This window comes from Protopterus annectens, chromosome 13.part0, assembly GCF_019279795.1.
Source record: "Protopterus annectens isolate FY-2018-M chromosome 13.part0, PAN1.0, whole genome shotgun sequence".
Classification (NCBI taxonomy): Eukaryota; Metazoa; Chordata; order Ceratodontiformes; family Protopteridae; genus Protopterus; species Protopterus annectens.
This window is the reverse complement of record NC_056747.1, coordinates 593,331,935-593,351,227: the sequence shown is the minus strand read 5'-3', so window position 1 is coordinate 593,351,227 and position 19,293 is coordinate 593,331,935.

Here is a 19,293-nt window from a genome sequence, read left to right as displayed (position 1 = left end):
AGTAAGAAAGGGAAGGGAAGAAGGTCGGAAAACCAAGCAACTTTCCTGTCTTAAGCACACATGGGGAACTCTGCCTGTGACTGGCCTCTTTGTAGAGGTGGACTCCCCAGTTCTAACTTGCTGGGTCTTGTCTCCAAGCTAGTTGGCTACCTACTGGGCAACATAGGGGTTTATTACCTAAACTATTGATTTTGTCAACAGCACCTAAGTGGGGTTTTGTGTCAAAAGCCTTGACTAGATCAAGGTAGGCAATGAGAACCATTTTGCCCTCATTCATTGTTTTGGTGACCTTGAAGTCCACCAGTTTGAGTAGACATGACCTGCCTTTTATGAAACCAAACTGGGTTGGGTACAATGTATGGAGGTTTTTGATACCATTATTGATCATTTCCATGATAATTCTTTCCATGACTTTGCATATGAGACTGATGAGACTTATGGATCTGTAGTTTTCAGGGTCTGTAGATAGCCCACCTTTGTATAGAGGGATTATTGTTGCTGTTCTCCATTCATGAGGCACAAAGCCTGTTTGGAGGCTACAGTTAAATAGCAATTCCAGAGGTCCTGATAGGTCATGTTTCATGCTATTTAGGAAGCATGATGGGATATTGTCTGGGCCCATTGATGCAGTGTTCTTGGCCTTAGAGAGAACATGAAGGACCTGTTCCCTAGTGATAGTAGGGGGAGTTATATTTCATGGTATTTCCTGAGGGAAGCTTTAAGGGGAGAGAGGGGTAAAGCTGGATCTGAACTTGCCAGCCAGTAAGTTTACTATATTTTCTGGCTCAATATAGGTGGCTCCATTAGCAATGAGCTCTGCACACATTTACATATTGCCTTTGAGGTTGCAGACATTGCAAAGAAATGCCTTGTGTTTTTTTCTTGGTCTGGGAGGCCATATTAACCTCATATCTTGGTTTGGTAGACTTTATTTCTCCTCTGAGTTGTTTGTTAATATTAATGAGAGTGCTTTTATCCTGCTGGGTGCTACACATTCTAATTTTTTGTTATGATTTTCTTCCTTCTGTTATATAGCCTATTGATGCTGTGATTCCACCAGGGTGGCTTGTTTTCTAAGTTAGTTTTGCACTTTTTCTTGGTGGCTATAGCTGCTTCTATGCAACTGTTATCCTGCTTACATAGCATTTCTTTGAATAATTCTATGTAGGCACCTGTGTTCCCAGCGTTTATGGGGGCTTGAAATGTTAACAGGTTATTACCTAATAGTGTAAAGTTAGCCTTAGAGTGGTTCTCGAATATTTCAGGGTTAGCTGTTTTTCCAGGTTTTTTGCTTCCTTCAAATGTGATAATTTTGTGGTCTGACCTTACCAGAAAATACATTACACTAGGGGATGTTCAGCACTCTTCCATATTAATGAGAACCAGATCCAGTATGTTTGCATCCCTAGTCAATGTATTGACAATCTGATCCAGGGAGTTTGCGTTTACAAATCCAGGAATCTCTGTGCCTGTACGCTTGGTGCTGTATGTGATTTCCAGTTGATAGTGGGGTAATTAAAATCACTCACAAATATGTTATTGGGTTGGATGGTGAGTGTCTCCAGTAAGCTTAAGTACATGTTATGGGTTTCCTGGGTCATAGAGGGGACCTCTAGCTTGCAAAGAAGTGGTATAGGATTTTGCCTATGGTGATTTGAATGTAGAGAAGCTCAGTTTCATTGTCCTGTTTGACCAGCCTTGAGGTATGTTTATTGTTGATGTAAATTGAGGCACCTCTACCTTTAGTCCTTGTCTGTCCCTTTGACCTGCTGGTCAAAGTGTATGTAAGGTATTCTAAACTTGCACTGCTGGTATGCTGTCTTAGTGACCATACAAATGACAGCATTCTCTGGGGTGAGGAGAGCTTGTAGGGAGTGGAGCTTTTTGTTTAGAATTCTACCATGGTTTTGATTTGCTATGTTGAAAACACTTTCAGTTTGGCATTGTCTAAAAAAAAGAAAGGGCACTATGGGGAGGACAGTGTTGTAGCTAATGTTTGAAAGCCTAAAAGGGAGAGGTGTAGACCATCCCTGGCAAACCAATGTGATCTGTTGACCATGCTGACAAATATTGCACCTCCTTAGAATGACACCAAAAATTAAGCTAAGTACTAAAGTCAATCATCTTCTGTTCGTATTGTGGCATCATCTTTGAAGAAGGTAAAATGCCGCTCAATGCTAAGCTTATACCAGCCTGAGACACATATTCCGAGAGCTCCATAATCTCTCTCTTCATATAGTCTAGGGAGGTGTATCTCAGGTCATTTACATCCACATGGACTATGACTGAGTCATACTGGTACTTGTGGTCCAATGACATGAGTCTATGTATAATGTGATGAATCCTAGCCCCTGATAAGCAACTGACTGTAACTTTCTCTTTACTCAGCCTGATGAGACGGACATCAGTGTGTCTCATAATGGAGTCTCCAATGACCAGAATGTTGAGCCATGTAGTGGCTTGTCTTATGGGCTTAGAAGTATAGGCTCCATGAGATGTGGTTGTATGTGTTGTTCTGAAAAAGCGCATTTGGGGCTGATGAGGGAATTTGTTATGTGCACTTCATCTAGGAGGTCTTTAGGTTTAGGAAAGCTAAATGTAAGTGCCTCAGCATATGTGGGTCTATAACAAATAGAAATATAATGCGGTGTGGACAAACCGGTCTCCCAAAGAAACATCAAATGCAGCAAAAAGAAATAAGAGACACCAGACCAAGGCAGATGGAACTTAATAAAACTCCAAATTTAATCCACAAAAGTAGTACAAACAATGGGGAGCACTTTCGTAGCCAAAGCTACTTCTTCAGACAACTCAATACATTACTCACTAGTTTTTAAAATCGTATCAGAATCTGCTTACCTCCAGCAAGCAATGATTTTTTTTCCTCCCTTCTCTGTATTCTTGGATTTCTTGTCTGCAGTCTGATGAATTAAGTCAGGCAATGCATTTGATTAAGATGGATGAAAGTGTTAACTAGCTCTATCTGCTTAACAAATGGCTGATTTGTACATTTTTAACAAATGGCTGATTTGTACATTTTCACTCTAAGGATTAGGTTAGCAAGATGTTCACTTATAGACAATTTGTCAGTCATATTGTGCTTTGGTGTATGCCTGAGACAGGAAAACTGAGATGTGCCTTAGTAATAGCAAACATTGCAATTTTTTTCACTGGTATGACATTATATGTATATTTCAAGTACAGTAATTTATGATTTTATAAATCTATTTCATAAATACTGTAGAAATGTTGTTCTTATTTACATCAAACTAGTTAATAATGCATATGCATTGTATTATTTCAGCTATTGTAACTGGTTTGCCATTGGAAAAGAAGTGCAGTTGTTCAATATTTAGTTATAAAATGATTATAGAATGATTGTTTTTTTTTTATTATTTTGCACTTTATTACTTTCTTATACAATGGATGGTAGATATTTATTCACTGAAGCTAGTAGAAAAACAAACAGAATTATCATGCCTGCTCATTATCTAGCCATAAAGACAGATAAAAGAAAGTCTGTTGGTAGATAAAGCAGAAAACAGCTACTCTTACAGTGTTAGCCAGGATATGCAAAATGGAGAAAATACAATGATGCATGACCATTAAAATTAAGTAAATGAATTGACTGACCTTAGGTATGCTTTTATGCGAGAGTTTTGCCTCCAGTGACATTGTGTAAATATATTCTCATATACCATATTAGTTTGTTTGAGAATTAACTCGTCAGTAATCATGAGGCAATTTTTACATTGCCTCAGGATGCCCATATCCACCAAGCTGGTAACAGAGTTATTGGGAAAGTTCATATCCTTGGCAACAGGTCCTTTTTTATTGATTAGATGGTTGAAGTGAGGATATAAAGTAATGTCAGGAGTATCTGGTTTGCAACTCTGTGTGCAATGCTTGCCTCTGCAAATTAGTTGCCCTGTGAGTAACTAGGTATTGGTGAAATTTCAAGGGTGCCTTCATGGGAAAAATGTCAACTCACTATGACTGTGTGTCTATAAAGGGCACTGCCAAACTCTTGAGGGGGAAACTGATTAGAAGACTCTCATGATTTATGGATGAAGTATTTAGGAAGATCTTCTGAAGGTAGGTTAGACAGCAGCAAATCAGACAGAACTTACTGAAAATAAAGAATTAGTTTTGCCAAGAATAATGGTGATGAGGAATTCCCTTGAATGATTACTACCTGGCTACTAGTCCTGCTCACACCACAGTTTCATGCTGCTGGGTTACAAGGCTCCTTTGCTTCTTCTCTCACCAGAAGCAAAGCAGTAGCACTACTGTCAAGACGAGAAGCGTGCAACAGGATCTTTGGTGATCCAAAGTCTTGTCCCAGATGATGCAAGGGTCTGTAGGCTTACTGCAGCCTTTCCTTGATAAATGCCTTGAAAAGCAACCTGACCAATCACGAAGGTCCAACACAGACACTCACTGCTGAATCAGAAACAGTAAGGAATCAGTGCACTTTGTTCCTTCTCTCACCAGGCGAAAACTTTAAGCCCAAATTCCAGCAGTTCTTAGGCTTTGTGAAAAGCAGTCCCCAGAAAATAATGTCCCTATGCTACTTGTCTCATCAGGAGCAAAACCAAAGCACTAATCCCAAGATGGCTAATAACAGTCAGAGTTTAGGAATTACTGTAATTGGTGGTCCGTTATCAGATGTTGCAGATTTTAAATGTAAGATGGAAAAAATGAATATCCTAAGAGCTGCAGTGTGCAATAAGCAGTTAGATATAGAACAGGTGGCAACTTATGCTTTAGCTGTCTAAGCGGGGTGCCACTAACTTTAAAAGAGTAAGATAGACTGAAAGTGGGTGGGCACTTTGTATTCTGGCTCCATGGAGTGCAGTGGGATGGCCAATAAATTTAAATAGCTGAAAAGGACTGATTTCACAAAATAACTTTGTGCTTACTCACAATAGACAATGAAAAAGGAGAGGGAATTAAATATGTGGTCAAATTAATGTGAGTGGCAGGTAACCAGAAAGACAACCGAGTATAAAAACACAACAGTGACAGGGTGGGAGGATGAAGTAAATTGTACTTTCTGTGTGACTCACAAGAGACATGGCTATGGTCTCTTTCATAGTTTAAACATGCAATTAAAAGCAGAATACAGGTAAAACACAGTGTAAAGAAAATAACCAACAATACACAAAACAGAAAAAGGCAAAAAAGCAATGCAAAGCACAAGAAAGCTAAAACAAACTATCCTTATCCTGACTGCAATCTGTGACAGGAGTCTGAGTAAGCTTTTCTAGTAAAGCCTTGAAATGTTTTATTTTACCCATTAAATAGAAGGTTTAATTCCTAGCTCCGCTCTCAGTTCACAGATAATTAACCTTAATTGACCTGTTCTAATTTCTCTGCTACTCACAAGCGACACAGCTGTGGTCTCTTTCCTAGTTTACATATTAAGTCTTTGCTACTCATGTTGCTGTTTTATGCCTATCCATGAAGGACTGCACTGAGAAAATGGACAGAATGCATGGGCCCCATACACCAAAAACATAGTTGCTTTAAAATTGCAAATGTAGTCTGCAAACATTGTATTATGTTAATTATGTGCAATGTAATAGCTGGAGGAGACCATAAGCTTATATAGTCTACCCTTTAAAGGGCCTTAACTTTCTTCCTTCACTCAGGTGATACCTTGCACCTTTACCTTTACCTTTATCCACCTGACTTGTGGCATCTTGAATTTCTTTGTGGTTCACTCTCTACCATTCAGTAGCCTTTCCCATAGGTACACAGCCCTCTAAGTGAAGATGTACTTTCAGAAGTAATTAATGCCTGTAATCTATTGCTTGTGCCCCCTCTCTTCTTCCTATCTTCTTCTTGTTCACAATGTCCCCTTCACGCCTCCTTTACATGATCTTGCACAATAGCATCATGTACCCTACCCACCCTGGTCTCCTCTGTTCTTAAGTGAGATGAGCTCTAGCTGCTGAAGTCTCTGATCATATTCCTTTTTCATCCAGTCTTGTACATTTCTGACAGCTTTCCTCTGGACTCCTTCAAAAAGCCTAACATCTGTTTCTTTATATGGCCAACAGAGCAATCTGCTGTACTCATGAATTTTTCTGGCCAAGGCTGTGTTGTGTGGGAATATTTCTTCTTTGCTTCTGAAATCTATCATCACCATGAGGAATATGCCCCAACAGTCTATTTTCTGTTGCCACTGTCCTCTAACTTTGTTCCCTGTGGTCTGTTCCATTTCTGACCACCCCAACCCCCACCCTAGACTCTGCTCTTTTGCCATCATTTCTACTCCACCAGCCAATGCTTCACACAAGAGTTGTCTGGACATAAGTGGAATACTTTGTATTTATTTACACTGAACCTCAGTTGCTGCCTTTCCACTCACTTGTTCATCCTTTACAAATCTTTTGTACAAGTCCTTCCTCCATCATCCTCTGCTGCAAATATACTTGTATCATCAGTATGGAGTTGTATTCTGTTATCGAATCCATCAGATAAGTATGTGACTAGCACATTGAAGAATACTAGACCGAAGACAGACCTGCAGTACCCCACTCTATGTTTTCTGAACTCCCAGCATTCCTCCCTCACATCACTGTACATCCTTCCATTCAGCTATACAGCTACTCATTTGCTCAGTCTTGGTACTTCCCCAACTCCATCCCCAGATTTCCTGCCAGCTTCTTGTGTGAGAACAAATGAATGGCCTTGCTGATGTTAATGGGGACAACATTTACTTGTGTTGTCCTATTAAGTTCATGTATAAATCAGACAGAAAACTGATTTGGTATGGCTATCACTTCTTTCTAGCCATGAACACATTTTAGATACTATTCTGGAGGTTGTTTTCCACTAGAATTGTTACCAGCCTTCCTCTCAGTCCTCTGTACTCCATTCCTGGCTGATTTTCATATCCCGTTTACTATCTTGGTTGGCTCCCAGTCTCCAAATTCTTCCTCGAGCACCTCTTCCTGCACAGCAAAACTGACTCTTCTAAAATGTCTACCCTTCATCTTTGTCTTTTTATTCTTATATTATCTCCTACAGAGTATCATAAGTATGTGATCACTGTTGACTAATGGTGTTTTAACCTGTACATCCAAAACACCCTCTACATTGGTTAGGATTATATCAAGAAGTATGTCCTGACATTTAGCAGACCCCCCCCCCCTCCATTATACAGGATCTCATTGAACTCCAGCTACCTATTTACCATGGAACCAAGAGTCTCCCAATCTGTTCCTGGCAAATTTAAGTCACTGAAGAGTGACTCAGCAGTGTTGCATGCGCACGTGCGCAAATACACACACACACACACACACACACACACACACACACACATTCACATATATATTTATACTTTGCTAGTATTGTTTACAACACAGATATTAAACAGTATGCCGTATGAGTCCACATTTATATATGTGCACTGAAATTGTGCAAAACTCTCATAAAAGCATAGACATTAAATATGTGCTTACATGTTCTGTTCAGTGTCCATCTGTTTTCTATCTTCATTTCCTTCACGCTTGCTTCTTTCCTTTGATTTTCTGTCCATATCTTACTTTCTTTCTTCCTCCATTTCCTTATTTTTAAACAAAAAAAGCAACAATTCAAGCACAATGGGATTATTGTTGCCTTTTATGTACAGTCCTACTATGCTTTGCTATAGAGGTACATTAATTCAGAACTCTGCTCAGTATTCAAACATGATTTTAAGAATTGCATGTGTACAACCCTTTACTCTAAATTGCAGATAATACATCTGCCTGTATACAATAGCACACTAATGTCTATACTTTGTTTAGATTATTTCTTAATCAGTTTTGCTCACTAGATAACCCCTTAATGTAAAGTGCATCTCTATAGAGTAAAATGGAACCATTTCCTTTGTAACTGGCACGTTTCTGGTCATATTGTACATATACTGAAATTAAAGGCTTCAGACTGAGACTTTTAAAAAGCCTGATACATTTTAATGCCTTTGGTTATTATGAGTAAATGTAATTTTCTCTAGGTCATATTCCAGCTTTATGGTTAGTACAATACAACTCTCATCACACACTACATTTTTCATTGTAAAGACCCATTTTTGCATCTTTTTAACTACATGCATTTTATCTGCCTGAATATTAAGTGAGACTAAGATTTATAGTTCATATAGATGGATGACAAATGGAGGCAGTTGCTAACAAGTATTTGTCAGTGCTGGATACTGACTTGGACGATATACCACAGCAGTATACAGAAGCATTGGAGACATAGGGGTGGGAAAGAGACAGAGAGGGATGATGTAGATTACAGCTACAAGCCATGGTATAAGGCACTGCTAAGTAATTCATATTTGCACAGAAATATGTATTCTTCTGATAAAATTTGTGCAACAAGGGTGATATCAAATCTTAATTCTTGTCTGTCTTCCAAGCCTCAAAATATGTGACTTCTGTTTACATCTGGAGGCAATCAATTGGTCCAACAAAAGCCAGGCTAGGAGTGTACTCTGCAGACCCCACATGAGAGAATGGCGTACATTGCTTAGGAGAGGCTGAGCTAAGTGATATCACCTCTTTAATCAATACTCTGGGTTACTTTCTACTACATCAGATTGCCAAAACAACACTCACAGCCTATCAAGGATCCTCTCCCACTCCCCCCAATATCACACCCACCATCCTCATTTCTCGCTAACTCTCAACTCAGTTTATCTGCTTCTCCACCTTACCATCCTACCCCATATCTTCCATAAAACCTCTTTCACCATCATACTCCCAATCTAAGATCTATCCTCTCCACTTCTTTTCTGCTCACCTCTGCCTACCTTCTACCCTTACTTTTTTACTTCCTTCTACTCCACTTCTATTTCTTCATACGCCACTCCTCATCTGTCATTAAACTGACATATTGTAGAACCAAAAGGCAAAAAGTAAACCACAAAATGTGAAATGTCTGGCAGATCAGGTTCCAATAAGCACAAAATCCAAAGTACGATGATGTAAAACAAAGGTTTTAAATGTAGAAAAATATAAAAGATGTAAGCGCTTTCATTTAAAACAGTGTAAACTTCTTCAGATTAAACTGACATATTGTCATCCTCTCCACAGTCTAATGTTTCTTTCTTTCTTTCTTTCTTTCTTTCTTTCTTTCTTTCTTTCTTTCTTTCATCAACCTTCATGTTTCTGAATAAACTACTATAACTACTAACTCTACCCTACCTATTAGCTTACCTCTGTTTCCTCCCTTTAAACTTCTATTGTACTTTTTCTACCTTAATCAGTCTACTATTTGACTTGTTTCTTGCTGTCCCTACCTTGCTGCCCTACTATGGTTTATTCTTTTTTATTTCATGAGGTAGATTTCTTTTTATTTAATTCCTCTGTTTTAGGAAGTATATTTCCACTATTCTCTGTTGAAATACATTTCCGTGATTTGTAGTTCAGCTGTTTTTATTTTCTTTTTTTTTATTTTTACTTGTAATTTACAAGTGGTTACTCACCAAACTCCGTGCACAATTTATATAATTTTGTAAATCACTATGTAATGCTATTGCAAACATTTGTAGTGTGTGTTATGTATTATGAATTGTTTTTATGTTAATGTAGCTTTTCTCCCCAAGCCTCCACTGAAAAGAGGTCTTACTGCCCATATGGATTTCCCCAGTAAACAAAACCAATAAAGAAATAAATAAGAAAGGGGGCATCTGTAAAGGTGAAGGATTACAGATGGAAGCACATGAGCATAAATGAGGGGGAAGAGAAAGAATGAAGGGAAGAGGAAACCACATTCTGGATGTATAGTTTGGGGGGTACAAATTAAACACCTAGACTTTACTGTTATGAGATGGAAGCAGTGTAGCACATGACACTAACAGTATAGATGGCAAGGATAGCAGTTACATGAAATGCCCATGTCGTGTTCCCTGCTTCAGGAATGTCTTAGTGTAGTAGTTTGGTGTTGTTCCCAATTGAATATTTTTGTTTTGCTCAGATGAATATGCATGTGTCAGATAAGGCAGCAATGGAGTACAATATCACAACTACAACAGCAAATGATTCTAAGCTATTATAGTTTTTTATTAAAATTAAGTGGGCTGTAAATAAAATGAGCCACTAAATCACTAGGATTGATTCAGTCCTATGCTTACGTCACTGAGGAAGAGAATACAAGTAGTCTTGGTGGTAGAGGGTGGGGTCAAACAGAAAAAAAAAAATGTCTCTTATGGATCAGGGAAACACTATAGAGCGTAAACTATTTTTGTTTCGGATTATTTGTATACAGCATATAAAGGCTAAAAACTACCACAGAAATGTAAGGCTATGATCCTCACAAATCAAAACCCTGTTAATTACCTATTATTCCATAAAGAGATAGATAGATAACTAGACAGGCAGACAGATAGATACATAGATAGACAGATAGATTGAGACAGATAGATAGATAGATAGATAGATAGATAGATAGATAGACAGATAGATAGATAGATAGATAGATAGGTGTCCTGCCTTTAACTTCAAAGTTTATTTCTTAACCATGTGTAGGCAAATTATTGTCAGATACACTGCATTTTAGTAACAATCACCTTTGCCATCCCTTAAATTTACTGATATCTAAATGACAGACCAAATTAATGGGCCAACAATCTAGGATAGAGCATACTACACCAGGTTAAAAGAGGAGAAACAAAAAAAAGACTAGTAAAGAAATAGGTAAAAATTCAGTCTGCTAGAAATTAATTCCCAAAGATAAAAGCTCAACAGGAAGTATTCTTTTACTCTGCCTAAAATGGTGGGAATTAAGCAGTAAACATTCAGGAAACAAAGTTCAAAGCAGCCTAATTAACAGAAAACTAAATCTGTAGATTATTAAAAGTAACTTGTATTTCAGAAAAAGGTGACATAACAGTTTATTTAAACAATAATCCTTTCTGAATTAAATTTTATGCAACAGAACTGCTAAAAGGAAGGTAGAAGGCAGAGCAATCAAAAAACTGATAAAAAGAACCAACATTTGTAACAAGTGAGAGATGTGAGTGAAAATAGCATGTTCAGTAATGACAGATAATCCAGAATTGTAATACTGGCCTAAATAGGAAGGCAGACAGAGTAGTTTCACTTACAAAAAGCAGACTGTAGTTAGAGGACCTTCAAATCAATGCCACTGTTTTTAAAAAGTATTTATATAGTATGAGCAAGCCCCATACAGCTCGGTGCAGTGGGCACCCCAAAACAAAGATGCTCTTATGTGAACATACATACACACGTGTGCATGTGCATACACACACACACATTTATATATCAACTTCACAGTTACACGGGTATTGAGAAGAATGAAAAAGACTGCACACATCCTATCACTGCAAGCATGCATAAACAGCGGTTTTCTTTGGAGAACAATCATTGGTCAGTAGATAACATGAGAGTTTAAACCAGTGAACATACATCCATTTAGAGTTTCAGACTTGTTGGTTAGACAGCCAATGGAACAGTGAATGGAAGACAATACCTGGGGATGTAGGATGAGCAGGGGTGCAATCTGCATAACAGCAAGAAGAAAGATTTATATACAAAATTTACCCTTTTAATCTAAGAAAGTGTTTGGAGCACAACTGTCAATCTTCCATGTCCAAAATGAGGAACACTAGCCCTCATAATGTGGAACAAATGGACAAAATGTGGAACACATACTAATGGCTTACTAACAACTTCAACTAGGAAGGTCATGGGATGGTTAAAATATGCTGGTTTTACTTATAAAGAAGATCTTTTAATGAATTAATATGATTCATTTCTATTTACAATGGATTTCACTTAAAAAAATCCCTAACACTGAATGTGTGACAGAGTCTTTCAATGTGGAACTTTGAGGAACTTCGAGGAACATGAACTTTTTAAGACCCCAAATGAGGTACGTTCCTCGTACTGAGGCACACTTGAGAGGTATGTTTGGAGCTCAGTGTAATAACACAAAAGAAAGTCAGCGGATAACTTACATACAAGTGAAAATGAACTCAGATGTGCTGTAAATCCCAGAAAAAATAAGCAAAGCATGTGAGCAGACATGGCTGCTTGTTTTAAAAGTTATACATATTAGATAATGCAGCCATAAATTTACAAAACAAAGTTGCAGTATCTATGGAAAATACACTTGAAAACATATTGAAGACTAGGAGAAACTTGAAGGAGAATGATATAAAAGCCTAACTTAGGAGAACTTAGCGGAGTGAGTATAGCTGAGCAGCATAGACACCGAAGGAGTGTGCATGTTTTTGGGGTGGAGGGGTGTTGAGGTTAAAAGAAGAGCTTGGAAAAATGCAGCCAATTAAAGAACACAGTGAAAGTACTCAGGTGATAGGAAAGATAGATTAAGCAAAACAGAAAGTAAGGAAAGGCAATGAGTTCTAAAATCAGAGTACATAAAATAGCAAAATATGTACTTTAATTAGAATAAAATATGAAACTGACATGCTAAATTCATGGACATGTTCATATGAAATAAATCCATATTCAAACATAAAGGCAAGTAAATAAAACAGAGAACATGCTTTATTAAACATTTGTTCTTGAAGTTCAACAATTATAGATGTTAATGTGGTATTGTCCTTGCAATGCTGATGATTTGTAAAAGAATGAGAGTTGGCATAATGGCTAAAGTATTCACCTTACAGTTACAAGATACAGGGTGTGATTCTCATAAAAGGGAAATTGGCTAGGTTTAAAATGGCCCCCAAGGGCAGTTAGACCAGTACATAATTATGTCCCTTGTGGACAGGGGCAATCTGTGAAATACTCAATGCACAGGTACATATCCACACCATCCTCTTTCCCCTAGGGGCCATATATTGGGTAAAAGTCGATTATATTGGCTAGGTCTGTAAGGGCCCTAGTAATGTCCTATAAACCTATGAACCTATGATTGCTGACAGAAATACAAGTGATAAAGAACAAAGCATTTACTATAGACAACAGAAGGTGAAAAAAAAGAAATTCCACCATGTGAACACTGATGCAATTAAAACATAAACCTTTTCAACAATAGGCAGAGAAAAATGTTATGAAACTCTACTATAAAACCCAAAATATAATCCTTATTTAATGCAGGTAAAAATAAAATGAAACAATGGTATCTGAGTTGGAAGTTGAAGCTGTTATAAGAAAGCTTGAATGCTTGAAGATCAATACAGGTGGCATTAAAGAGACTGGAGTAAATCAGAGAAGAGAAGCTGAGCTTGGAATGGAAGCTGTCACAACAAACCTTACTCCAGCTCATGTAAACCTGGTGAATTTGCAGGTAAAAAGCTGCTTTGAAAGAGAAAGCGAAAATAAACAAACAAGCAAACAATTAAATAAAACTGCATCATAGAATTCATTAATGCGGTTAAGTGATGATTGCTGCAGGAATACAAGCAATTAAAGAGTGCATCTCAAAGCTGCACAGAAGAAAACATTAAAAATTATAAGCACAGAAATGTACACTGGTGATTCTGTAGAGGATAGGCATTCACTGGTAACTACCTCAATGCATTAATTTTGTTTTAAAGAAGATAAGTTTTGGGGTTTTCTACAGCTGAACAGTGCATACAAAAATAGTGATATGACGGACCTCCTGGTGTTTAAGTGTAGCTGAAGAAGTCAATTAACGTTGAGAAGATGTTGTCTGAAATACCTGTTGAAAATGTAGTGAATGGCACAATGGCGGTGTTATGTGATGAGGGCCACAGAAAGGAACTACTGGTGGATGTGACGGGTGGCACTTTTAAAGATGAATTCATAAACTGAATGCAATTTTATAATGGAGACCAAGGAAAGAGATGCAGAGATGGTGGAGGCTGTCATCATACCTGCAGACTCCACTAAGGAGTTACAGAAAAAAAAGAAAGTAAAGATTAAAAAAAAAAGTAGCCTGCTTCTATGTTGTCCGGGCTAGAACTGCTTAAGGAGAAGCAAGTGGGGTCTGAGGAAAGAGACAGAAATAAGTATGCAAATTATTGATGTGTTGGAAAAGGAAGAAAGGCAGGGCTGTAGAGCTCATGTATTGGAAAAACTAACTGGATGGAATGGATTATGTTTGCATCAGAGAAAGAAAAAAGGATATATTGGTTGTTTAGTGTGCATTGTCTGACTACCTGAGTCAGTTAAAAACACATATTGGTATACTTTTAGCCTCTCAAGATGAAAGAACAGGGATTATCATTTATTTATTTGATAATAATTATCATGCACATACTTGGTGAAAAAGGGAACAGTTTTTCTTCTATATGAGGCGATGTGTAGAAGGAAAAATCTAAAATGTTGTATGCTTTAGCCAATTCCACTGGTATAGGGGATAAAGCCCTGCAATGACACAGGTAACATAAATTTGTCTAGAGGCTCGTGTGTCTGTTGGATCTTCAGCAGAGAGGATGAAAGTTGAGGCTTAAGCCTGCTCATTTCAGTTTGGGTTAATGGAAAGTTTGTGTGCTAGTGTGCTCAGTCTCTATTGTAGAACCCCTAGTGGAGGCTGAGGAAAACACATCACTCAATCACATCACTTCAAAGAGTGCTACAGACTTCAAAATAACTGAACTATTTGTATAAGTACAACCACATGGCAGCCTGTTTGATGTTAATAAGCATGTCTAAGAAGTCAGCACTGCAAAAGAAAAACCTGGTCCTTATAAAAATGACATCATCATCATCCCAGTAAACTTGGAGAGTTGCCCCAAGGACTGAATTGGCCATAAGATTGTAGCCCATGTAGATGAGTGGATCAGTATAGCAGGTGAATGTATAACCTTAATGGCCAGTAAGGGTTCCAGAGCAAAAAGAAAACAAAAGAAAGAACGGAGTCAAATAGCCAAGAAGACAGGATTGGAAGGGAGGAGAATGTTGACCCTGTAAGAAGTTCTGCATTGCACAACTGAAAGCATTTTGGAGCTCCATTAATCAGGAGGACTGTTCTATTTTTAAAACTTACATGAGTAACCACTAGAAGGCTATACATGGCATGACGAAACAGGAAAATGGAATGGTCAACACTTATTTTTTAACCTTGTTATTAGTGCCAACTATTGCAGTGCTGGTAAGAAACTGAAGTTTGTGTAGTTTTTTTTCGTTTTTAATTTCTCTAAGTCTTTTGGGTTTCTAATGCCATGACAGGAATGGACTCCATTCCTAAGTCAAAGTACGACTAACGTTCATTAGTACTGTTTCAATCTTTGATGTCAGCCAGATGTGCTCTTTACCGCACCCACAACGTGTCAGCAATGACTCCTTCTGCAATTCGTACAGGGTTACATGTATTGGTAACATAAGATGGTAAGATGTAGATTCTTTTTTGTAAGACCCGTTGCTCCTACTACTATTGGAACAGTCTGGATATCTTTCTTCCACATTGCTCTCATTTCTGCCTACTAATCTTGATATTTTATGACTTTATGACTTTGTGCGCAAGACACTATAGTCAATGGGTGTGGTGATTTCAATGATTAATGCTACATTTGTCTTCTTTTCCTGGACCACTATATCTGGCTTTCTAGCATATAGCTTTTGAACTGTTGATAATGGGTGATCCCATGTGATGTAGACTTCATCATTTTCGATGATGCTTTGTGGCTCATTTTTTCAGTGGTTTTCAGCCACTTCAATACCATAATGTTTGTACAATCCCCAGTGCAATAGTCTTGCCACATTATTATGCCATTCAGTATGCAGCCCTTCTGCCATTAGTATGTCACAACCAGCAATTAGGTGTGCAACTGTTTCCAATTCTGTTTTACAAAACCTACATTTGTCTGTTTCTCCCACATGTTCAATGAATTTTGTAAACCAACATGTATGTAGCCCACTATCCTGGGCCACCAATATTAACCTTTCATTGTTTGGTTTGAATTCGCCTCTCCTTAACCATTCCTGTGTTCAATCCTGATCAACATGAGGTTCTTCCAGAAGTTTTCCATACTTGCAACTGTATTTATGCATTTTCCACATTTCTTGCCTTCTCATCTGGTCCTTCACCTTATATTCTTTATTTAGTTTTTTTTTTTTGACACATTCAGTTGCTGCCTGATTTTTGTGTACTTCTGGTTTGATTTAATTTCCTGCTTGATGCTGATATGCTTGTGCTAGCCTAAGCAGGGAAGTCATCTTAGATTTATTCTCCTCATGTTTCAGAACTTTCACTGCATTGGATCTTGTGAGGTGAGTAGATATGTATGCAGTCCCACATTTGCTGATCTATACATGTAATCAGTTTCAACGAGGCCCATACCTCCTTCGGAATGGGTAATATATAATCTTGGTATGCATTGATTTTTGTAAATCATTTGGTGAGCATGAAGCATCATTCTTGTTTTCCTGTCTAGTCTATCCAACATGTTTTGGGGCCAGTCGATAAATGTAAGTTAGGAAAGGAAGATCAAACTGGTTTATAGCCTGGATTTTATTCCTAAATATCACTGATGTTTTCAGGATTAATTTAAGTCTTCTAAAATATTCCTTACTAAGTTTTATTCCCATTTGTTTGTGTTTTATTGTTGATCCTTCATCAAATCAAAAGGAGATAGGCACAGAAGAAATGGTAGTTGGATTATATATATTAAAGAAATAATGGTTATCCTGGTATGCCAGATGTAAGAAAAAGCTATAACTGAATTGAGAGTAATTATCTGAAGTATTATTAGATATATAAAATGATTTATTTATGTATTATTGCTAAAAGATGTATTCATGTTTTTCTGTTTGTTTGTTTATTTATTTGCATTTGGTATTTGGAAAGTCGTAACTTAGTCATCCAAGATTACATTTTACTGGAGGCCTTGAGAGACAAGCTCCAACATTATATTTTGTGAGAGAAAAACATATAAAGATATTATAGCAAACCTGTTCTGAGCACAAACAATAGTTAAAATACAGTGATTCAACACAGACTAGGTATCTAGGTGAATATGAGAGGTAGCTGTTGTCAAAGAAGGGAAAAATAATAAAAACATGGACTCTAGTAGAGGAAATAATTAGGGTACACAGTTGTAGAAAAGTGAGAAGAGGAGTACAAGAAGAGAAAGATGAAGATCTAAATGTTGACAGAGATCCATACAAAAACTTGTAAAAATCTAGAGGATCAAGTACAAAAATTCAGTGAGAGATGATTGCAGTATTAACTTGCATGATGAAAACAACAGAAAAGGTTAAGGATTCACACCCACAGTTACGGTAGCAGTAAAATTCTACAGTTACTGGTTAGTGGAGAACATCCTTGTTTTCTATATTATACTGTAATAGTAAACAAGAAAAATAAATTCAACTAATTTAACATAACGTTTATATAATAGAAGTGAGTAATCGTGTGGTTGGACTGGAGCTAACACCTAGTATAGAAGAGGTTTGCAATCTTACGTTGTTACCAATGAGTAGCAATACAAGCATTTCTGAATTAGATTTTCTGCAATGCCTGATATGCTGGGTGAGTTAACCATATTTGGTACTTGCAAACAATTTGCTCTGTTTTATGTTATTAGTGATTTTGTAGTCAGACAGATTAAGTACGCTTAGAGTATTGCTGTTATTAAACTACAAACAGTATATATAAGAATATTATGATTTATTGATACATGCATATTTTTGGAGAACTATTGGAAAAAAAGCTGTTGTGAAAGGCGAATATGTTTAATATCAAGGAATATTATTGGTTTGATCTGTTCATGTAAAAGAAATAGGGTATTTTGCTATTTGCAGAAGCTGTTGCCTTTGGCTGTGGCATTGCAAGAAACTCTTTTAGACAAACAAGAGTGTGGTTTATTGCTTTGGGCTATGGCACTGCAAGAAACCCTTTTAGACAAACAATAGTATGGTGCAGTGCTAAAAGGTTCTTTGTCATGGGGAGGTAGATTCTATATCCAACTAGGAATTAGGTGGTTATGCTGTTAGTTGATAGAAGCTGCCTTTAAGCTCTTGAGCATATAATAGTGAATGATAAAATTCATTATGCTTGGATAAAGGCGTTTATTGGTATAAATCGCCTTGCCATTTTCAATGATTATCATGCTTCTGAAAATCTACAAATATATTTCTAACAGATGATAACAAAGACTATCATTTTTCAAGAATCGATAGCTATTTATCTAGGAGATTGGAATTTTGTAACAAGTGCAGTAGAACGAACAGCTGTTCTTGGTGTATTTAGAGTGCCATGCTTAGGGAGATATGTAGGCTTCTATGCGAGTGTGATAGGATTGTTTGTAGTATTAAGTTCAAACGTGAAGCAGAGTAATATATGCATCCAACAAGAGTTAGGTCATGATCTTGAATAGATAATATATATACTGTTACACTACATGTTTATCTAGTTAACGTGAAACAAATGCCTCCAGTACTAGTATGAGATCATGCTCATGTGAAGTGCATTCTGCATGCATTAGTTCCTTCTTCAGTTTTTACTTGCGGGTGATGTTTTGATACATTTAATAAATGCTGAGAGGGGTGTTCACAGCAAATTTCAATGCCTGGATATATTTGGGATGACTTCAGGCTATAAGATTAATAACAAAAAGACATGAGTGATAGCAGATAAAGTATAATTTTCTGTGGAATTTGAAGTACATTATAGACTTAGAAATATGATTCAAATATAATTTTGAAAGTTAAATTAACAAGCCTTGGGAATTGAAAATTATGTTAAATACAAAAAGAAAATGCTTGGGTTCAAGTTAGATCAGGGAATACAGGATTCCCATTTTTTTCTATCTGTTACTATATATCTTTCAAGTATATATTCAAAAGTATCCCAGATGGCAGTTAAGAATGTAATGCAAGACTTGGTGTGGGATGATGAAATTTATGTATTTTATTTGTATTTATTTATCCTTTGTTGACTAGGTTAGTCCCACTAGGCTAGAGGTCTATTTTTAGGGGAGTATTCATACTACTAGAGGAAATTTGGCAAGGGGCATCAGGAAACTTCCCCTTCTTATTGTTGTAAGTGGGACACATTTTGCAGGAGTGCTTCCTGTTTCCATTCCAGGTACAGAGGTGACCCAGAGAAGCAGTGTGGCAGATGGAGTGATAGAAGGAGATGATGGAGAGGTGACAGAAATTGGGGAAGAGAGTTAATATCGATACCACAAAATGTATACAGGATGCTGAGGGAATCTTTCAAAGAAATATGTTTGACAGAGATGAAATAGCATATGATGGATGCATAATTACAACACTCTGGTTTGAAGGGTTTGAGGATGATTTACTTAAAGAAATGGTTATGCAGAGTGAGCCAGAAAAATGAAGATGTTTCCTGGGTGAACATTATGAAGAAAATGCAAAAGAGTGATGCAGAAAG